Source organism: Spermophilus citellus (assembly GCF_964194105.1).
Source record: "Spermophilus citellus genome assembly, chromosome: 1".
Lineage (NCBI taxonomy): Eukaryota > Metazoa > Chordata > Mammalia > Rodentia > Sciuridae > Spermophilus > Spermophilus citellus.
This window is the reverse complement of record NC_138182.1, coordinates 205,227,414-205,247,778: the sequence shown is the minus strand read 5'-3', so window position 1 is coordinate 205,247,778 and position 20,365 is coordinate 205,227,414.

Sequence of the window (20,365 nt, the reverse complement as noted above, 5' to 3'; positions counted from 1 at the left end):
TGGAAAAGCTGTTGCTGCTATTGATGCATAACATATTACCATTATTGGTCTTTATATATGTAATTTGAATTTTTGGAAACTTTAGCTGTGCTATCGACTTTGGAAAAAGTATCCCAGTTTACCATGTTGAGTTGGCATTATACAGAAATTAAAAACCATATTGGTCTAGAAATGTTGAACTTAATTTTTTTCAATTTGTACAGGGGTAATGCACTGTATTTAATATGTAAGTTCCCATTTATGTGGGTTTAATTACAGAAACTAATAAAGTATTCTTTAAATAATGAAAAAAAAATGTCCATTGAGCTATAAAGAAATGTAAGGAATCAGCTGAGAAAAAACAGAAAGTGAAAGATCATTTCAATAAAGCGACAGAGATTCTGAAAAAGAACCAAACAGAAATCCTGGAAATAAAAGACTGAATAAGTAAAATTAAAAGTTCAGTTGAAAGCATCACCAATAGATTAGACCATTTTGAAAACAGATTCTCAGGTCCTGAAGACAACAGACAGGCAGGCAGGCAGGCAGACAGACAGACACACACACACACACACACACACACACACACACATACACCTGGTATTGGAAATAAAGTTGTCAATAAAGAAATGATGCTGAAATAATGAAAATTCAAGAAATCTGAGATGACATTAAGAGACCAAGTCTAAGAATCTAGGAATCATCTAGATGAACGCAGTGATATAAAAACTAAAGGAATGCACAATCTTTTCAAAGAAATAATATCAGAAAATTTCCAAATCTTAGGAATAAGGTCGAAATCTAAATACAAGAGACAGGAACCCAAATAGGCAAGTTAAAAAATTCTGTTCAAGACACATAATAATGACAATGCCTAATACATAGAATAAAAATAGAAATTTAAAAGCTGCAAGAAAAAAACCCCAGCAGATCACATTAAGAGGTAAGCCAATTAGGATATCAACTGATTTCATAGCTCAGACCCTAAAAGCCAGGATCTTTAACAACTGCAATTTCCTTAGCCCCAGTTTTACTCCTGTCTTTCAAGTCCAAGTTTTTCAAATCTTTCTGCTCTGCTTTCTTCTCCTAAATATCACAATAAACTTGGCTATAAGCCATAGCAATATCTATGCCACTTCCTGAATGCTTTGCTGCCCATAAATTTCTTCTGCCAAATTAAGAAGTTCACCACTTTTGCCAGTCTTGCTGATACACACCTGTAATCCCAGCAGCTCAAGAGGCTGAAGCAGGTGGATTGTGAGTTCAAAGCTAGCCTCAGCAACTCAGCGAGACCCTGAGCAACTCAGCAAGACTCTATGTCTAAGTAAAAAAATAATAAAAGCCTGTGGCTGTGGCTTTGCACCTCTGGGTTCAATCCCCAGTGCCAAAGGGGGAAAAAAAAAGAAGTAGTTTATTGTTTTTAAAATTAGCCTCATAGAAAGTCTCAGGACATGGGCAAAATGCAGCAACTTCTCAGCCAGAACATAACATGAATGCTCTCTAGTCCAATTACCAATGTTGCCCTTATTTTCCTCTAAACCCTCTTCACTGTCCACAGTCCTTTTGGCCTATAAGTCTTTTGAGCTCCCATCAGAATTGGCCATTAAGCTCAGCTTACAACATCTAAAGCATTTCCAATTTGCTCTGCTAAAAATCTCAAAATTCTTCCCCCAGATTCCAAAATGCTCCCAAACTTTATGAACCACATGGTCAGGTTAGTTAAATCAATGATCACATTTCTTGGTACCAATTTCTATATTAGTTAACTTTTTCACTACTTTTACTAAAAAATCTGACCAGAACAATCTTAGGAGAGGAAAAGTTTATTTGAGGACTCATGGTTTCAGAGGTCTTTGTCCATAGAAGGCTGGTTCTCTTCCTTGGGGTATGAGATGAGGCCGAACATCATGGTAAAAGAATGTGTCAGATCAAAGTGGCTTACATGATGATCAGAAACCAGAGCAAGAGATCTCCACTTGCCAAATATAAATATATATCCCCAAACCACAATCCCAATGCCCCACGTCCTCCAGCCACACCCCACCTGCTTCCAATTGCCACTCAGTTAATCCCATAAGGGGATTAAATCACTGAGTTTAGGCTCTCACAACCCAATCATTTCCTCTCTGAACCCTCTTTTATTGTCTCACATGTGAGCTTTTAGGGAACACTTCACATCTAAACCATAACATGTGGTAAAGTGCTTGTGGATTCCATCCTAAGCACTAAAAATTTGAGGTCAGGTGGTGGGTGAAAAGAAATTTAGTAAGGTATACAGTGCTGTAAACAAAATGGGGTCACATAACCTCGAAAAGTCTTACAAGACAGAATAGCTGTTATTCAATACTATGTCTCTTGCTAATGACTCAAATAGGAAACAAATAGTAAAATCAAGGTGTGTGATTAAACAGTTCTTAGTATATTTAGCCATTAATGAATGTGGAGGAATGAAGAGTGAGAAAATAGCTACTTGTCCACATAGAAGAACACTGCTCTGAAATAAGGAGCTCCATGAGTTTATGAATTGGCAGATGCTAGCTAATTGGTCTGAGTCTAGTGACATTAACCTTAACCACTATGCACTGTTAAGCCAAACACAAAGGAGCAATAAAATATATCACTATGCCATATTTGTTTGAATTCAATTGTAGAGGGAAATATGGTTTTCTAATGTTTTAAAAACTTGGAAAAAGTTAGATAAATATGTCATCATCTAGCTTGCAATTGTGGGAAAAAAAGGAGCCTGCTTTCAGATCTTATTATGGGGAGAAAATCAGTTTGTATCAAGATTTTTATTCCTATCCATCACTATGTTCCGTTGAATAGGGTTTTCATAATTCCTAAACTATTACACATAATGTTGATATTTTCTGAATTGTAATTGTTTTTAATTGAATAGGATATAATTAATGTGCAGCATCATGGTCATCTGATAGTAGAGTAACATCTAAACTACAATATTTTTTCAGGCAATGATGAAAATATTTCAGGATTTTTGGCTTTTATTACTAAATAACAAATTTTAAATGATTCTTAAGAATTAGAATTCACTCTCTTGGGTATATCATGAGGAATTTATATTCCATTAGAGATTCTTAACCATACCTGCATATCTCATCCCTCTCTCTGAGTCCCATCATGGGGATCCTAATATGTTAGGTTTGAAGTAGGACCTAGGCACTTGGGCACTAACAAAATTTCTGTTTTAAGTTGTGAAACAATAGATCAGATGACTTTAAAAACACCGAGGCACATTATAATGAAAATGTCTACCATACAGAATAAGGACAGAATCTTAAAAGCCACAAGAGAGGGAAATGAGATCACATATAGGGGGAGAACTAATTTTGAGTGACTTTAACACACCTCTTTGACCACTAGAATAGATCTTCCAAACAAAATCTGAATAAAGAAACTATAGAACTCAATAATACAATCAATAACTTAGTCTTAACTGGCATATATAGAATATTTCATCCTTCAACGATCAGATACACTTTTTTCTCAGCAGCACATGGATCCTTCTCTAAGATAGATCATATACTATGCCACGAAGCAACTCTTAGCAAATATGAAGTAGAGATACTACCCTGCATTCTTTCAGATCATAATGGAATGAAATTAGAAATCAATGATAAAGTAAGAAATAAAAGCTACTCCAACACCTGGGTACTAAATAATATGCTAAAATGAACAAGGGGTTGCAGAAGACTTCAAGGAGGCAATTAAAAAATTTAGAGGTGAATGAGAACACAGATACAATTTATCGAAATCTCTGGGACACTATGAAGGCAGTTCTAAGAGGAAAGTTCATTGCATGGAGTTCATTTCTTAAAAGAAGAAAAATTCAACAAATAAATGACTTAACATTACATCTCAAAGCCCTAGAAAAAAAATAACAAATCTACACCCACAGCATTAGGAGACAAGAAATAATTAAAATCAGAGCTGAAATCAATGAAGTTGAAACAAAAGAAACAATTGAAAAAATTGACAGTACAGTTCTAATACTATACACCTTTTACCTTCATACCATATATAATTGTATAACTTCTAGTATTTTTCTATTGGTAACATTTCTTCAAATTTCTTTTAACTTCTTGCATCTATCCTATTTTAATTTATTTATTCCTTTATTTTTAACTAAATTATGTATTTATTTATATTCATTTATATATGAAAAAATCTTTATAATAAGCGTATATACATTTATATCCATACATGCATAGTACACACACACACACACACACACACACACACACACACACTCTTATAAAAGAAGCCTTGCTTCTGTCACCAGTGTTATCATATTATTTATCTTTTGCTTTCTCAGACAAAAATGATAAAAGGAAATGTTGGTGGTTTGCAAAGTCTGCTGAGGGTATGCAAAATTACTCTAAGGCTCTACTTGGGGGAAATACAACTGCAAATGGAAATTAAATGTTCAAAGACGTGTTCAACACTGGAAGTGTTAGCTACATCTGAGCTTAAATATCATGAACCTAAGCTGAAACATGTTGCCTTTATCAATATAAATCAAGTAGTTGTAAGGTCTTTCTATTTATCAGTATATTATAAACATCATTAGTTATTACTTTTTAATATTTATACTATCCATTATTTGATGTGTTCTCTGAGTAGGGCATCAAGCTTTCTCCAAATAATCTAGAATTCTAAAAATATTCCATAAGCATATGTATTTGCTTATGTAATTTATGGCTGGTATTTCAGTTATTTACCACAAATCTGAATTACTCATTTTAGTGCTGTGGTAAAACAACTTAATAATGACATAATCAGACATTGTTTCATAAAAAAGCATTTGGGATCCTGAAGAATCATCTGCACTTTTTCTTTCTTTCTTGTGTATGTTTGTATGCCTCCAGTGAAATTAAGAATTTCAAACTACTTTTCTTCAGACAATTCTCATGTAATAATCTTTAAAAACAGGTCTTGGAAAGTAGTAAGCTACAGTGTAGTTTAATAAGATATCTTTATTATTCCATAATCACTAATAAATTTGTCTCTCATATCTGTCTTGTAATCCTAGAAGAAAAGTTAGAATAATCTAAACCATCCTCTTTTCATATCATCAGGCAACTGCAATCTCCATGAAGTCTTAGATAACAATGTGGGGATGAGAGGAAAATATAACTATGTGCTATTTACTGGACAGTAAAAAAAAATTTACTGCCATATTACATATGATGAGATATAAAATTTCTATTTAAAAGCATGTATGGAAGTTTAAAAGTATGAATGTTACATTTTCAAATAATATTAAAAAGTTAAAATTTATTTTGCTGAAATAATCTAATATAAATATTATATTAAACTATAGCCTTTTATTTGATTATAAATGGAACAAGTTTTATTTCATCTTAACCTCATTTCCCTCAGAATATGTTCAATGGTAGTCAAATATCATTGGGCATATCCAGCTCATTAATGTTGCCTCCCTTGTTCAAATGATCAATTTTAGAAATATTGCTGCAAGCCTGCTGACTCATTGTCAGTGATTGATGATGCTGGAAATGTCAATATTTTTATTCAGTGTTTCACCTGTTCATGCATCTCTGAGGTGGTTTGAAATATATAAAGCCTCATCATTGGTGGTTGAAACACTTTGAAATCAATGAAATGTTTGATTATCTATTATTGTCTCTCCATTCTCTTCCCATTCACAAAAGCTTTATTTTCCAATAGCCCCAAATGATGTGTGCAGGCCCATGTCAAAAAATCTTTTTTAACACTGTGATGTGGTTTGATTTTGATGAGTGAATGGGTGAAATAATTCCAGTCCAATTGCTTTGATTTCAATCCTGGTTCTCCCAGTTCCTCACTGTGTGATGTTGAGCAATCATTTCTCTCTTGGTTACTTAATCTGGAATAATAGGATATGAAGTAATACTAGGGGTTGTTAGGATTAAATGAATAGTTATAGGTAGAGACCTAGTGCCCTCAATAGCTCTCAAGGGTGAACAACTAAATTATGTGTTTGCCTTTAAAGTGTTCTGAAAAAAAATCAGCTTTATTTTCCTTATATCCAAACTTAAAAATCACCTAATATGTTATAAGTACTGTCTAATGCTGAATGTATGACTCAAATGCAACATCCAGTGTCTTTATAGTGCCAAGATTTAGAGTTTCATCAGAGGGCACAGACCACACAATAGACCCCCAACATAGTGGTAAAGATCCCAAAGAGAGTTATAAGATGCTAATTGAGGACAATTATCCCCAATTTGAGCATTCAGGAAATATTTTTCTTGAGGAAATTGGGAAGTTTGGGAACTGCTCAGTATTTTTATTCCAAATAATTCAATGATAACAAATTTTGAATAATTATGAATGCATTTAGAAATATCCTTCCTGACACTTTTTGGATGATGAAACTTATCCAGATTCTTGGAAAATGCAAATATTTTTTCTCATTCCATGAGATCAGATCATCTCCTACCTATTCTTGTTGCAGTTTTCTATCAATAGGTAAGTCACTTTGCAATTTCTTGAATACTTTTACTCTTAATTAACACTTCCTATATCTAACTAATTTCTGTGATGTTTTAATAATCTTAATATTCATCTTCTCCTCTGTACTCTCAGTCTCTAGATATCTTCTTCCTCAATGATCCTGTTCTTCACCATACTCAGAAACTAACTTCCAATTTATATCATAGTCTGTACCACTACCTAGGCAACCCCTGGAATAATCTCAATCTCAAACTTTGTAGTTTTTGACCACCATGGTCTGTATTTCCAGTTTATTTTCTTTAAGGTTCTAAATCCAAGTGTTTTGACCCCACAGGGACTGTAATCTATTTTTCAAAATTTTTCTTTTCCTCTCTTTTTATATCCTCACTTCCCTTCTGGCCAATAAAATGCCACAATCAATCATTGTACTAATTTTCTTGCAAACCTGTAAACTTCTTTCCCCTACATTCATTTTGTCCTATTTATTTTCGTAGAGAAGCCTAGTTAAATATGTATCTTCATACGTGTAGATAAACACACATTAAAACCATCTCACTTGAAATTCTTCATCACAAATCTGCTGTGATCCATTAATTTTTACTAAAAACAATTCCCTAGTCCATTTAATTTACTTTTATATTTTTCTGGATAACCATTTCACGCCTTTTTCATTAGTTATCTATCTCTGTGTAATACATTATATTTAGCAGCTCAAAGTAACAAAATTAATTATACCAGAGGTTCTTATGGATAGAAATTGGGGTGAAGTATAGCTTGATGTCTCTCATAGAGCTTCAAGCAAGGCACTGGCCAGAGCCAAAGTCTTTTGAGACCTCACTGCAGGAAGATCTATTTCTAAATTCACAATTGTTCACAGTTTTAGGTCATCACAGGCCTGGGGATAAATAATTCAGTTTCTTGCTATATGGACCTTTCCAAAGGCAGCTCCTTACATGGCAGTTTGTTTTCCCTAGAGTGAGGCTGAGAAGGACTAAAGTCTCAGTGATTTTTAGATCCAAACTTTAAAGTGACATCTCTTTACTTTTACCACTTTCTGTTTTTTAGAAGTGAATTACTAGGCCCAGCTTACCACCCAAGGGAAGAGGTTACAAAAACAAACAAAGTAGGATCATTGGTGGATACCTTGGAGGTTGCCTCCCACACCTTTCTTTTTCTCCTTACATTTCCAAAATTTCCTTTCCCCAGCCTCCTCTTTATCTGATATCCTTTGTTTCCATTGCATGAAAACTTAGGGAGAACCATAATGGTTCTCGGGTTTCATCTATCTACTTTTGTGCTGCGCCAACATCTTCTTGGTTCTTCCTGTTCTTAGGTGAGTTATCTTTGCACCCCTAGCCTGAGACTAATATCCTACTACACACAATAGCGTATGCTTTCTTGAACACATGCTCTCTTGAGTACATAAAGATATCACTCCAACAATTTCACCCTCTTTATTTTATTATCATTGGATCTTCTTTCATATTATCATTTCTTCTGTCTTCAAAACTCTGTCTTGATTGAGTATCCATTTATAGCCACAGCACAATTTTTGTATCTGCCTGCTTGGATACTATTTGAAAAATGTGGTTCTGTTCATTACAGCAATTCCTTTTCCCTATTTCCTCTACCATAATTGTATTGCAATTGTATTACATTAAAAGCATGCTTATCATTTTGAATCTTTTTAAAAGTATTTATAGCAGAAATTATGTTGTTTTATTTTTTTTATACAAAACAGAGAAAAGAGATGAATATGCGCAAACCCAAGAATTTCAAAATAAATATAAAGACTAGAGGTGTGCAAACTTTGTTCAGTCTGCAGGGGTTCTGTAGAATAGCAAATTCAGTTCCTAAGTTGTAACTATTGGTTTACTAGTGACAAGGTGTTTTTTGGGTAGCAATCAACATTGTCAACTGGTAAATACTTTTCATGTTCCACAGTAGAATGATGACTTTCTTATTGAAACTTTTCTTATTCTCTTCCTTCTGAAAAATATTAAATTTTTCTAACTGACATTAGTTGTAAAAAAAATTGGACCTTTAAAAATATTAGACCTCTTTATACTGTGGAGTGATGAATGTGTTCATTCTTAAATAAAATGCTCTTGTCCACAATGCTGCTGAATACATAAAACACCCACATTATGTTCTTTTTCATTGCATTTACCAGGGATTAACTGGAATTTATTTTGAGGCCGGGAATTTGTCTGCTATGTTGTAAAGATGTTCAGATGGTTTTGATCCTCACAGGATCAAGGATGTCTTTCTATGGGTCAGGCTGTTGTTATTCAGTCAGTATGCATGACACCCTAGAATTTATATGTCCCAAATGCCTTTAAAAATTGTCATTTAAATAGGATTCCAAGGCAACAAAGGCAATTCCCATTACTGTCCTAGTTGTTAAATCTGGATATCAGCAATGTACGTTTAGATTTATTACTCCCGTAAAATCACAATATTCTTATTGCTTAGCTTGCCAAAAAAAAAGCCTTTATTTCTAAAAGAAGCAACCCCATACCAGAGAGAATGATATGGACACTGAAAAGGGATGTTACTAACTCATCATTTACAAAGATCCTCATGTTATAGCCTCTTGCACACCAAATCATACCTCTCTAGAATTCTGATTCCTCATTGCGGTACTTTCAGTCTTGACCCATATGCTATGGTTTGTGTTGCAGAACTGCTCCAGACTGCTGAGATTTTGTATTAAGAATCAAATTATTTTTAAAGGCCCAGGAGGATCTGTTCTCCACGGAGAGAAATACACACTTGAAAGAAAATAAAAATGTACAAAAACATTGCAAACAGATTTTTAAAAAACCAGCAAGGACTATCTGGAATATACCATCCTTGACAATGCACCTTCAATTAACCCCTGAAGACTAGTAACATTTTCTGCATCTTGAAGGAATATTCTTTGTTTTCAGTGGAGTGCCCTAAAATACAAGCAGGATTTGTTAAGTGTACAGTGACTCCAGATAAGTGATTTTTGTGAATATTGATTTGTTCTGACATGGCTTATACCATCTACTGCCTTATCATAGTCATTATTTGATTATTTATAGTCTCAGTATTTGCCAGTGAAAGCATTAACGCAATAGCAACAGAAAAGGGCTGAGACAGCGCTGAATCACAGTCTTGTGTAGTTAGTTCTCTGGTTAATATTCCAACTCAGCATTCAAGGAAATTGAAAATCTTAGCAAGGTTAATTTGAGTCTTTAAGAAAAGGGAGTTAACATTTTTTTTTCCTTCTGGTTTGGGGGCTACATATCATTAAAGAAACAGCGCCGGCTATAATTATGATGCCCAGGAATTCATTGCCTGTGTTTTCGATTTCAGTCTGGTTTAATATATGACTAATTTGTTGATAAAGTAAGCTTAAAAATGTTTCTTATTTAAAAAATTAATTTATTCTAATTAGTTATACATTATAGTAGAATATGTTTTGACACATTGTACACAAATGGAGCACAACTTCTTATTTCTCTGGCTGTGCATGGTGCAGAGTCATGCCAGTAGTGTAGTCATAATGTATATAGGGTAATAATGTCTGTCTCATTTTACCATCCTTCCCATCCTCACCACCCCACCACTCCCCTCACTCCCCTCTGTATAATCCAAAGTTCCTTCATTCTTCTCTAACCCCACCTACTATGGAAAAGTGATTCTTAATAAATATTTATTCTTTTAAAATCTTTTTTTGTGATGCTCTATGTGAAGCATTGAGCCAACATGCATAAGGTAATTATAATTATGGATTCTTCCCTTGAAGGAGGACAAAATATAAATTAACATTTTTTTATTATATAAACCATGAAGTGATGTTTTATATGGCATAAAGGAATAGAATCCAAAGTGGTGCTCAGTGAGTTTTTTTGAAAACCTGATTGATAATTTCAAACAGGCTGTCAATGATATATTTGATTTGAATGTGTTGTTAGGAGATGGGGAAGAGAGAGAGAGAGAACATTCCAGATATAGAAAAATATCCTAAAAAATCACAGATTATTCTAACACATAAAAAACATGCCAAAAATTTATTTGGTTAGATTATAAAGTGGGAGATTAGAATTAATACAAGATAATTTCAAAAAGATGTGTTGAAGTCACATTTGATTTGAATTTGAATTTTAGATCATAAAGTTAGAACTTTCCTGTGTAAGCATTGGGCATTTGTGATTTCTTCAATTCTTTGATAATTGTCTTTTTCAATTTCTGAAGAAAATATCAATTTATGAACCTAATCCTGCTCAAAGCAAGAAGTCTATCTGCACTCTGTTACCACCATTTGATAAGACTTGAACCATACTGTGTTTTTGGCATGGTATATGGGTTCCCGTGTCTAAGGAATATCTCAATTGTAGCATTCTCTATCTATCCATGTTGTTCCCTGTTGAGTTAGAGGTGTTAAAAGCCTTAAGTTTCATATAGAATTTTTGGGGGGTTATATGTACAAATATCTCACTTTCTAAGCAACATTGACACTCTTCTGGATTAAAATTTAATTTCTTGGTGTTCTTAAACTCTCCTATTCAGGTTAAATCTCCACTTTAGAAGAAGTGGGTTGATCCTTTTTAAAAAAAATTTATTTTTTAGGTGTAGATGGACACAACACAATGCCTTTATTTTTATGTGGTGCTGAGGATCGAACCTGGGTCCCACCTGTGCTAGGGGAGCGCTCCACCGCTGAGCCACAAACCCAGCCCTGGGTCGATCCTTTCTGTACAGCTGGTCACAGGCTGGAAACCTGCTATAGATAAAAAGATTGCTGGAAATCTGACTGCATTTTCACCTATGTAATCCTGCTCCTTTGAGTATTTCCCTCTACCCAAGCCTTTTGCAATATCTGCCTGAATCTTGTTTGAGAGTATCACCTTCTGGTATTGAACCTGGTAATTCCTAGATACTTATTAAATTAAAATTTAATTGATAGATAAAAACAAAAATCATACATACTTATGAGATATATGTTGTTTCAATACATGTGCATATTATGTAATGTTTAAATCAGATTTAATATATCTATGTCCTCAAACATTTATCATTTATTTATTTTTATTTGTTCTAATTAGTTATACATGACAGGAGAATACATTTTGACACATCATACATAAATGAAGTATAATTTCTCATTCTTCTGGTTGTACATGATGTAGACTCACACTGATTGGGTAGTCATATATGTGCATAGAGTAATAATGTCAAATTCATTCTACTATCCTTCCTACTCCCATACCCCTTCCTTCCCTTTACTCCCCTCTACCTAATCCAAAGTAACTTTGTTCTTCCTTAGCCCACCCTTATTGTGAATTAGCATTTGCATATCAGAGAAAACACTTATCATTTCTTATGGCAAAGCTTTCAAAATTATTTTCTCTAAGTTTTTGAACTATACAGGTACATTGTTAAATCTATAACCATCCTACTGTGCAACAGCACATCAAAACTTTTTCCTCCTATCTATAATTTGGTGCCCGTTGATCAATCAAAAATTTTTTAAAGATTACTGTTGAAAAATATTAAATATATAAGCAGCAAAGATATATATATATAATAAAAAATAGATTACAGTTACAAGTCAGAAAAGTGGATGGCTCTGGATAAGAAATAACACCTCAAAATTCTTAAATTCTCTAAGTAATACATATCTGCTGGGATTTACCTATCCCATAAATAATTTATTTTATATATTATAGGTTGTGTGGAGAAGTATATAGATGATAACTCATCAGTTTCTACATTAAGAATAACTTACTTTGTATGTCTGGTTTCCTGAGATATAAGTCTACACTTCCTATCTTTCAAGCTGATTTTTTTTCAAGTTTCTTAAGTAAATTTATTACTTTTTTCTTCATTGAGTTGGAATGTTTCAGTTCATGGCAATGATCATTCTTCACATACTCCTTGTGCAATTTCTTTACAAATAATTTATCAGTCTTAATTAAAGCTTCATGTGAAAAATATTACCTTTAAATGAGACCATTCATAAGATATAAAAATCACCTATATATTCTTTAGCTTTTTATCTACATCTTTATGTACATATTCAAATTATCAGATAATCTTCAGATAATCTTCTTATGGGTTTGTCATGACTCTATTGAGATAATTTCTTCTCATGAGTTTTTGAATAAATAAGAAAAACATGGAATTTCATAGATTCATCAGCATTAGTTGAAATCAAGGAAAATATTAGTTTTTTCCATATATTCTTTATTACTACCTGAAATAAAATATGCTATTTTAGCCCCACATCACTAGAGGATTGTCAGTTTGATCTGACTCCAAATTATTCAAGTTCCTCATTATTAAGCATTTTTTCCACATTTGGAAAAATAACATTTTTTTTTTAGTCAGCTTTAGAGCAGTTGTTGTGTCTGTCCACGTACATTCCAATATATAGTGAACCAAAATCATTTCCCAGAATTTTTCAGTAGCACAATGGCTATATACTTGGGTAAGAATTGATTAGAGCTTTGTGAATATAGCCTTAACGAGAGAGTCAGATAGTGATCTCATAAAATTTGGAGGTCATGAAAATCAGATTCACTCCCAATTGATGAACCTTGAATGAATAACAGTCTGTTTAGAAAGCATTAATATGAAATTATGCATCTACAAATGCTATGTGCAATTTTAGACATGTAACCATATCATATGTTATGTGTCAATGTCATGCCCTAAAGTTTTTGCATCATTTAAATTTCACACTGGTTTGTTTGTGGTGTGGTCTCTTTTTTCAAATTGTACTTTAAAATGACAATTTGCTAATTCTACTTTCAGTGTGGTTGCTATAGTCATTCAGCAAATATAATTTAGAACCCACAGAGGATTCATTGGCACAATTTGTTTGTACTGGCCATTCTCATAGGACATATTCAATATTTACTTTGATCACTAAACTAAAGCAATGTCCTCGTGAAGAAATTTGAGTTTTGCACAAAGTGAACATTGGCCTCAATGCTTAGCATATTTCTTATTTCTACAGAAATAACCATGTTCTTTGTGAAAAATTTAAATATGTAAAATAGAAAGTGAATATATTTGCCTGTTAAGACTTCTATCCTATCCCCTGTAAATAACCTTGTGTGTCCTTCCAGGAACACTCTAGGAATATATGCAAACATATGGACACATCTTCTTTTGTACCAGTGGGACAATGCATACAAACTGTGCCATCATTTGCTTTATATCTTGGGGAGCCTTTCAGATTAGCATAATAGATCTACTCATTCTTTTTAACAGAGGTATACAGCCTTTCTTTCTGTGGATGTTCACATTTTATTTAACAAATTACCCATTAAGAAAACTCAAGTTTGCTTTCAAGTCTTCTGTCTCCCCTTCCAGTACAAATAATGCTATAAAAATAACATTGTATACATATATCTGAGCTATGCACAAATAGATCTGTAGTGTTAGTGAGTCAAAAGGTAAACAAAATATAGATTTTGGTAAGTTCCTCTTCAAAGAGGAATGTGCTAATGAATACTCCCACCAATAATATACAGAATAAGCATTTCTTCATATTCTTGATAAAACTACATACTTACTATTTCCTTAATTTATTAAACAAATATTTTATTAATGTTCTTTTCCTGCTTCATTATATTCATAGAACTTATTATCATCTGGTATTATATAGCCACTTTTTAATTGGCTTATATGTTTCTTCTCATTGAAAAATAAGCTACAATCAGTAATGTTGGTGCACACCTAAAATTCTAGCAGCTTGAGAGGCTGAGGCAGGAGATCACAAAATCTAAGCGAGCCTGAGCAATTTAGCAAGGCCCTAAGTAACTCAGTGAGACCCTGTCTCTAAATAAAATATAAAACAGGGCTGGGGATGTGGCTCAGTAGTAAAGCACCCCTGGGTTCAATCCCTAGTACCAAAAAAAAAAAAAAGCCACACAAGGAAGAATTTTTATCTAATTTGTTCACTTATTCATTCCTAATATTTAGAAGTGTTCTTGGAATACACTGTGTGCCCAATGCATGCTTTTTCAATAAATAAATGGATGAATGAATGAGTTTTCTTTAATATATAAACTCTAAACGAGACAACATTTTGCTTAAATAAATGTATCAGAGTTTTGTCTTGTCACTGTGTGAGATTTATGTCTCCTTGAGGGCAATTCCTGACTCTACAATTACTTTTTACATAACACAAATTTTCTTCTGGTACTTTCACATTATTTTATAGCAGTGATTTTATTATTTAACCTTTATTTTTAAAATAGAAAATGGAATAGAGATCCATATTCTCCTTGCTCCTCAAAGTACTGTGTATCTATTTTTTTAAAATATCTTGTTATTCTTAAAGATTTAATTACTGTGTTTACAGTATAGTAAGTTCTGTAAGTTCTGGGTTTGTTTTAGGGTTTTCTCTTTTTCCTTCATTTCCCAACCAATTCTCTTGTCATGACACATTATTCTACTTACTTTTAACTAAATGATATATTTTATTAGGGTTTTTTTCTTTCTTCAATGCTGTTATTTCTTTAAGATTTTTCTAATTATTGCTTGTCATGTTTTGACAAAAAACAACATTTTGGATGGAATCATAATTTATGTGAAATTTAAGTATTTTATGCAATAGTGAATTTTTCTATTTTTTCTCTTCTAATTTTTTTTTGTTGTTAACTCACATTAATTGTGCAAGTTAATGGAATTCACTTTGATACTTCCATACATACATACAGCACATGTTGATCATGTTCATCTACTTTTCCCTGACCTTACCCTGATCCCTATGGTACCATTTCAGTTGCAAGTAATCACTCTTCTTCTTTTCAAGTTAACTATTTTTTTTTTCATTTTCACATATGAGAGAGACCATGTAATACTGGTCTTTCTGCATCTGGTTTAATTTTCTTAACATGGTGTCCTCCAGTTCCATCCGTTTTGACCATATTTTTATCATTTTTCTACAGCTGAATAGTACTCCATTATTAGGTACATATAAATTTATAATTGTTATATCTTTGGATAAATCGGTCCCTTGATTTTTATCCTCTTTATCTCTTCTGACAGCTTTTGTCTTAAAGTATATATTTTTTTCAGATATAAGTATAGCTATTCTGCTTGCTTTTAGATTCCACTTGCTTAGAAAGCCATTTTCCATCCTTTTAATTTCAGTCTGTGTATTTTTACTGGTAAGGTGAATTTCTTATAGATACTACATTGTTGATTATTTTTTCTTAAATGTATTTCTTTTAATTGGAGAACTGAAATAAGCCATTCCCCAAAACCAAAGGCAGGATGTCCCTTTTGATTGTGGATGCTAACCCATAACAAGGAAGGGTAAGGAGGGAATGTATAGAAGTTCACTGGATTAGACAAAAGGGAATGAAGGTAAGGGAGGGACAGGGGAATAGGAAATATAGTAGAATGAATCAGACATAACTTTCCTACGCTCATATATGACTCACAACCAGTGTAACTCTACCTCATGTACAACCACAGAATAAGAAAAAAATTGGAATGGGTTGTACTCTGTGTATGTATAATATGTCAAAATAACACTACTGTCATGTATATCTAAAACCAAAAAATTAAAACAAGAGCTAACTAAATAAATATCCCCCCCAAAAGCTGACATGAAGACTCTATGTTCAATTCTCATTACCTTAAAAGAAAAATAAAATAAATGCACCCTTCAAAAAAAGATCATGTAAATTGAGTTATAATTGAAATGTATGGACTTTTACCTATCATTTTGTTGACTTTCTTCTATTTGTTTTGAATATTATTTGTTCAGTTCTTCCTTTCTCATTTATATTTGTGGCTTGATGATTTATTGCATTGATAAATGTTTTAGTCTTTTCTGTTTCTCATTTACTTATCAACTTTTTTTGTGGTATTTATACTTTCACATGTGATCATAATGCTACTATTTTCCTTCCTCTTGTGAGTATAGGACTCCCTTAAGCATTTTTTGTAAGACTGTTCTGGTGGTCCTGAATTGATGTTTTTTATTTATCCTTTAATGAGAGCTTTGGCCATAGTAGTCATCTTAGGTGGCAATTACTTCCTATCAGTACTTGAAATACATAATTCAATGTCATTCTAACCTACAAGGCTGCTGTTCAAAAATCTGCTATATGTTGTTTGGCACTTATCTCTTGCACATTTTAAAATTCTTTCTTTGTTCTATGCTTTCAACAGTTTAACTATAATAGTTGTAGTAAAGATCTTGTCTGGTTGTGTCTATCAGGAATTCAGTATCTCGCCTGTATCTGGATATTTATGCTTTTCCCAAGATTGGGGAATTTTTCTTCTATTATTTCACTAAGTAAGTTTCCATGTCTCAAATGTTTATTTCTTCACCCTTTGATATGCTGATGATAAAGACATTTTATCTTTTAATGGTGTCCCAAAGATCTTGAATACTCTCTTCTTTAACTAGAATCTTTTATTTTTCTGTCTGAATGTGATTTTGTAAAAGGCCTGTCTTCAAATTATGACATTATTTTGCATAATTTCATCTATTTTTGAAGATTTTAACTGAATTTTTTATCTGAATTTTTTATCTGACCTATTGAATTCTTTATCCCTAACATTTCTCATTGGTTCTTTTTCGAAATCTCACTGCTGAATTTCTCATGTATATCCTGCATTTCCTTCCCAATTTTGTTTTTATATTTATTTATATTTTGTTGAATTTCTTTAAGCTTTTAAAAATCATTTTAGAATTTTTTTTTTCTTGGAGGTTAATCTACTTTGATATTTTTGGAATCCATTCCTAGAGAGTTATGATCTTTCAAAGATGTTGTAACTCCTTGGTTGTTCATATATATTTTGTATTTCTATATAGAGATTTGTGCATCTGGTGGAATCTCTGCCAGTGTACTAATTTTTTTTTTTTGAGTGGGGATGGATTTCTTAGTAAATGGCTATCTCTTGAAGATTTGTCTTGGGAGTAGTGGCTTGTTGTATAATATTGAATTTATTTCCAGCTGGGTATCATAAAGGAATCTATGCAGTGTATACCATATTGTATTTAGAGAGACCTACTCTATTTGTGGTTCCTGCAAGAAGGGGGAGACTCAAGGTGTAGGCAGATGTGATGTAGAGAGCAGAATGTGGAGGGGGAACCTTGTGTGTGGTGGTCTTTATTGGGTCATAGGATTTTCTCAGGTACTCTTAATATTGGCTCTGTTAACTGGAAAGGGTCACTGGCACTGTCTGAATGAATCGTAGTGATGGGCCTGAAGCATTTGTCGTCCCTTGACTAGACCCTCCTATAGGCCCAGGTATTTCCATGGGTAGAGGCCAAAGAAGAAATCCTAATAGTCTTCTGTGGAAGACACACCAAGCCTTGTTTGTAGTGCATAATCAGAAAAACTGTGTGGGTGAACAATGGGTGAGGAGACTATTGTTCCCAGAGATATATCTCTTCTTTATTAGTGACAAGTATACATGTATAGTACAGGGAGAGGGTTGGTAGGACCCATGTGGGTCAGTGCCTTCAGTCCTGGCAAGCACATGAAGCCACAGTGACTTGCCACACCCCCAGACTCAGGACACACTGATACCTCACTGCTTTAGGACAGTACCCTCTGTTCTTTTCCATGTTACAACACTTATTGGGGCACTGTTGCGTTCTCAGTGAATTTGTGACAGAGTCAAATGTACTGAGCCAAGTTTGATTTGTAATACAGCAACCCAATGAGCCAGTGCAGTGGGATGAATGTCTGTGGGGGTCCCAGGATGGAAATAAGCAAGGGTTGATGACCCTTGGAACAGTCCAAATTCTGACAAAAGGCCCTTATTAAGATGGCTCCTGGCTATAAGCACCCCAGGGGTTTGCTGGGAGATGAAGTGAATTCCTTTTCCAAAGACTAGCTATTACTGTGCAGATTTCATGTTTTATATCTGTTTAGACTATGAATCAATAAGGGTAGTGAAACTTTCCAATAGCTAGGATCTCCAGTGTTCACACTGATAGTTTGCTGCAAAGCTTCTTCACCTTCACTCTGCAGAGAGGGTCTCACACTCCCCCAGCTGTGGAGCTGAGGTGGCGGGTGTTGAGATACTTTGTTTCTCTTACTATGCTACTATTCTGGGTCTCTACCAGGTTTTTGTGAAACTTATTGTCAATACATTTTCTATTAGTTGGTTTTGTGTACAGTACTCTTACTAAGCTCTCCCAATTTCTCAACTGATTCTTTCAGATTTTTTCATACATAAGTCCTATCATCTGGGAAGAATGAATTTTACCCCCATTGCAGTTATTTTATTCCACTTTGAAATATTTCATTGTAGTGTACAGAATTACTAGAAAAAAATAGAAACAGAACTTATATAAAAATCATATTAAGATCTTAATCTAGGTTGTAAGGCAGACTATCTTATCAATACTTATGAAAAATCAAAATTTTATTATATCTTTATCCTGCTTTCAAGCTGAATCTGTTTAAATACTTTCTAAATAAGAGATGAAATTTCTGAACTTTGATTATTTGTGAAAGAATAAGAAAATGACTAAAACTCTAAATAAATTATGGAACTGGCATAAAAATAGACAAAACCCAATAGAATAGAGATCCTAGAATTAAACCCAAACACATATAATCAACTAATTTTTGACAGTTAGACAACCAATAAGGCACCTTGGGAAAGATTGTGTCTTCAATAAATGGTGTTTGAAAAATTGGACATTTACCAGCAAATGAATGAAATTGGACCTTCACTTACATTAAAAAAAATTACTTGAATAGGTTAAAGACCTAAGAATGAGGCCTGAAACTGAAAATGTAAAACCCATAGAAAAAACACAAGGAGAAGCTCACTGATATTTGTCTTCACCATGATTCCTTTGGCTCACGTGAAAACACAGGCACAAAGCAAGTGGGACTATATCAAGCTAAATGGGTCTTTACAACAAAGGAAATAATAAAATGCAAAGGAAGCTTTCAGATTGGGAGAAATATTTATTACCCATACATCTGATAGGGAGTTAATATTCAAAATATATAAGACACTCACACAACTCTATAGCACAAAATTCAAGGGAACAATGAACAAAAGACCTAAGTGGACATTTCGCCAAAGACAACATAGAAATTGCTAAGAGGTACGTGAAAGGCACTCAATAGCCTCAAAATTCTGGGAAATGAAAATTTGAACCTCAGTGAGAACTAATCTCATATCTTTAAAATAAGTTTTATCCAAATGACAAAAAAATAACAGGTGTTGATGAGGGTGTGGAGAAAGGGAGCCCTTATGCACTATTGGCAGAAATGTAGACTGGTGCAGTTGCTTGTGGAAAACAGGATGAGATTGTTAAAGAAATTCAAAATACAGCTACCATATAAGTAAATAATCCCTTTTCTGGGCATATACTCTGTAAAAATGAAATCATTACCTAGTAAAGATAACTGCACTCCCAAGTTCATCAAAACTTTATTTATAATATTTAAGATATGGAGAAAACACAAGAGTCAATCAATGAAGAAATGAATAAAGAAGTTATGGTGTATATACATAAGGGAATATTATTCACCCTTAAAAATGAGGAGATCTTGTCATTTGCAGCAATGTGAATGACCTTAGAGGACATTATACTAAGTGAAATAAGCCAGACATGGAAATTTTTTTGCATTATCTCATTATAATTTAGGGTGAATAAATGTAGAGAGCTAATGTAGAACATGAGGACTATAGTAAATGGCATTGTACTGCATTTGGGTAGTTTGCAGGGAGAGTAGGTTTCAGATACTCTTACCATACAAATAAAATAAAAATAAAAATCCCTGAAAGGTAACTATGTGAAACGGTAGATATGTTCATTCCTTCAGTGTATTAATCACCATGTGAATTAAGTATATAAAAACTCATACAGTATATCTTAAATAAACACATACCCAACAAAAATAATGTATCACTTAGTTATTGGTAGTAAAAA